The sequence below is a fragment of the Papaver somniferum genome, unplaced genomic scaffold (assembly GCF_003573695.1).
Source record: "Papaver somniferum cultivar HN1 unplaced genomic scaffold, ASM357369v1 unplaced-scaffold_3, whole genome shotgun sequence".
Lineage (NCBI taxonomy): Eukaryota > Viridiplantae > Streptophyta > Magnoliopsida > Ranunculales > Papaveraceae > Papaver > Papaver somniferum.
The window spans coordinates 2,539,006-2,543,388 of NW_020641039.1; positions in this window are offsets into that span (position 1 = coordinate 2,539,006).

Genomic DNA, 4,383 nt, shown 5'->3' on the forward strand with positions numbered 1-4,383 from the left:
TTTGGTACCGTTCAAGTTGTAGATGGTGGATTTTCAACAAAGGGCAAAACCGTAAAATCACGAGGCATGTTTTTGACGCGGCTTTCAGGCATGCAACGATTCATATTTTACGAAGCCATGATGAATATGTTTTCGAAAAGCCTCCACTAGTTGAGCGTTGGATCCTGGCATTTCATCGTGCCTCTATGCAAAATAACATATTTGGGCGGTTCTCCGTAGATTGAAGACTTAACGCCTTCAGGACGTCGGTGATACTCACTGTTCCCTGACTGTAAGAGAGTGACCCACCTCCACATAGAAGAATCGTTGGGCGGCGGACGCCTTCAGGACGTCGGTGACACTTCACCGTTCCCTGATTATGTGGAGAGAGTGCATAGATACAGGCGGTTCTCCGTAGATTGAGAACACTAACGCCTTCAGGTCGTAAACAACATCGTGACTCCCTGACTGTGCACCACTCAGAATAGATGTGACGCTTTAACTGGCTAATATCTTTTCTGAAGTAGATTACCTCTGTTGTGACATTCACTACTGAATTCCCAGAATAATCTATCATTGCTCCTATTCCATGGTCGAATCCACAGCCTGATCCCATGGAATGGCAATAACAATTGCTCATATTCCATGATCGAAAGCACGATCTGATCCCATGGAATGACAATAACAATTGCTCTTATTCCATGGTCGAATCCACGGCCTGATCCCATGGAATGGCAATAAACAATTGTTCTGATTCTATGATCAAATCCACGGTTTGATCTCATAGAATAGCAATGAAACAACTGTATTATCTCATTACTCCGATTTCATGATCGAATCCACTGGTCTCATGAAATGGTAATAGATAAATCTTAACTACTCTGATTCTATGGTCGAATCCACGATCCCATAGGATGGTAATCCTAGTTTTATTATTCTGAATTCATAGTCGAATCCACATCTGATCCTATGAATTAATAATGAACAACTATTCATTTTTATTACTCAGTTTCATGAATTATTCTCCACTGAATCTCATAAATTAGTAATAAATACTCAACAACTGGGCATCTAGACCATCACTGAGTAAGCTCCACAAAAATGGTGCAAGTGTACTCGACAATAATGCACGACTGAGCACCCAGATGCACGGACGAGCATCCAAAAATATGAAACAATGGGGAATCCTTCGCAAAACAGGAGAAAATATTAAAATAATAATAAAATAATGGAGCACTCACGGTGGGCCCACCGGCCCGCCGGCCGTCCGTTCCCTAGCCACGGTCGGTCCGCGCCCCTCCCATTATTTTTCCTTATTTTATTTTCATAAACTCATGAGGGTTCTCCATCTTAGCAAAATACCTAATTTGTGCAAAACTCGTGAGTTCTCCATAACTTGGTGGATTCACCAAATAAATCATAAAATAATGAGAGGCGTGCGGGACCGGGCAACCTAGCCAGCCGGCCATGCCCAAGCCATGGCCGGTCCCACACCTGACAATCCTTATCTTTTTATAATTATTATGTCAAAACTTCATGGATTCTCCATATCTTCATGGATTCTCCATATCTTCAAGGACTCACCATAACTTCAAGGATTCATGAAAAATAATAATAGAATAGGGAAAGGTGTACGGGACCGGGCAACTTGGCCGGACGGCCATGCCTTAGCCGTGGCCGGTCCCACACCTTGCAATTCCTAATTTCTCATAATTATTATTTTCCCAATTCATGAAACTCCTGGGTTTGAGTAAAATTCGTGAGTTCTCCATATTTTCTCAAATATTACTCGAATCACGAAAAAACCAAAAGGAAACATGGTCACATGGCCGGCTAGCCTCTCACGGCAATTTTAAATATTTAAATATTTTTATATTTTTAAAATATTGATGAATTGAGCATACACGCTCATTCCACCAAAAAATCGAGAATTCTCAGCCAAGACGAAACTCTTCTGAAAATTCACGATATTGCTCAAATGCGCATCAGAAAATACTGAAACTCTCAGTATGGAGACACGGACATCAATGTGCCTGCCTCTATGACCGACCAGGTCGTTCCTAGGGCTTGCACGAAGCCGGTCCCACACGTTTTCGCAATTCTGATCTAATTTGCTCAACTGCTCATACTGGGCCCGAACTCTCTCCAACCAACTGGAGAATCATCCAAACGACCAACAACTGGTCACGTGACCACCTAGAGCCGGTCCCATAGCCTCTTGGTCGGTCCTTATCTCTCATACCTAGGTTTTACACCTAACGTTGAACCCAACAATATTTTCAGTAAATGGTGAATCCACCATTTATTCATGATTTCTCACCAACTCTCAAAATGAGAATCCTGGTACGTGGCACCACATGGACGTTCCTCATGCCATGTGGTCGATCCCTATCATTCATGATCAATTTTCAGAAATTCCCCAATTGATGGAGGATTGACTAAAAATTAGGGTTTTCGAATGAACACTTTGTGAAACCATCATTCTGAGCACTCTTCAAACATTAATAAAATTTACCTTGATTCACTAATCAACATCAATATTTTAATTGATATTTTACTGGGTCACCTCACCAGTAAATAATTGGCTGAATCGAGCAACACTTGCTCGATTACCCGAATATAATCGATATTCGGCAATTCACCGATAATTCGTCGATTTAAGCAATACTTGCTCAGTTGCACGTCAGATTATCAAAATCATTAATTTGGTGAATTGAGTAATACTTGCTCAATTGCCCATCAAATTCTTAATATTCAGTAATTTGCAGAGTTGAGCAATACTTGCTCAGTTGTCCATCAAATTCTCAATATTTGCAGAATTGAGCAATACTTGCTCAGTTGCTCATTAAATTCTCGTAATTCTCAGAATTGAGCAATACTTGCTCAATCGCTCAACTAGTTGGTAATCTATCATACTGACATTTTTTCAGAGAAATACATGTTCAACCCATGAATCGCGGAGCATTCACCATGCATGCTTGATTCACCAAACTTAGACTCATTGTCTAATCAGTCAACAATTGACTAATCAAAATACGTCTGCCCCGCAGACTCCACGATTTGTGAGACATCAATCACGTCACAAATGGGGGGATATCACTTAGGGTTTTGGTCTGGCGGTCTACGACACGTGGATTCATCCACAACGAGAAATGTGCGTAAGTCGTGTAAACGGTTGAAGGAGTTAGCAAAGTAGTGGGTGCACGATCAGTCAAATCTCCACACGACATTGAACTGACTTTACCACGATCTCCCACTTTCCCACTCTTTCACTCAAGAAACCGTCACACTTACAGGGATTAGTGGTTCATCATTCTTGCAATATAAATAAGTCAAAATCGAGGACGACAAATCATTAGTATCAACGTTTTCCGTCAACAACTCGATACAAACTTATTCACAGAACTCAACTTCAGCAGTTCACCATTATTGCAGAAACCTTCAACACACCCACAATCCTCGATCATCACTGATCCCACACAATTCTCAGCTTCCCTCCTACAGATCAACCAATCTCCCTCTTTGCGACCGAATTGACTCTGGAACGACCATTGTCTTGGTTTAGGCCGGAGTCATACAGATTGATTTCCCGAATCTAAGCACCCCATTTGCAGCGGTGCATCTGTGTGAGGATTAACATTTTGTCCGGTCGAGGAGTCTCGACACTACGCTCGTCTCTCAACTTCCCGAAAAACCGGCGACCCGTTTTTCCCCATCCACAGATTGGCGACCACAGTGGGAGATTAATCTCTCAGTTGCCATCTCTCATTTTTCATAAGATGGTTGATCTTAGGTCAGGTTCAGTTACAAATCCCAACACCAACAACGCTAGTACCATAAACAACAGTGGTGGTACTCCGGAACCATTCCTGCTTTTAATAATGGTGGTGAGATTAATCCTCCTCACACCAATGTCGAAAATCATCCTATTTTCGGGCGACATCCAGAAGAAATCAGAGAAAATCCGCCTACCACAGGAGATCTCATGAAGGTCCAAGAAGTTCTCTCCAAGAATCAAACTGACATGGATGCTACTCAGAAGGAACTGTTCAACTATCTCAAAATTCGCACTGACAAAATGTCAGACAAAACTCAAGAGAAGGGAAAAGACAAGGAAACTTCTCCAAATACCGATCCTGAGGTTTTTCCATTCCCTGATGACGATGAAACCCGCAAAGCTGCAGAACCTCAACCTGCCGGTTTCATCACCCGTGAAGACTTGGAGCGTTTTATGGAGAATCGAGGAAGGGATCATACAACGACCGTGCACTATCATCAGCCTACATACCCTGCATCCACACAAAGGATTCCTCTCCCAAAGGGCTACACTTATCCAACGTTCACACTCTATAACGGAACGGGGAATGCCCGAGAACACGTTTCTCGATTCTTGGAAGCATTAGG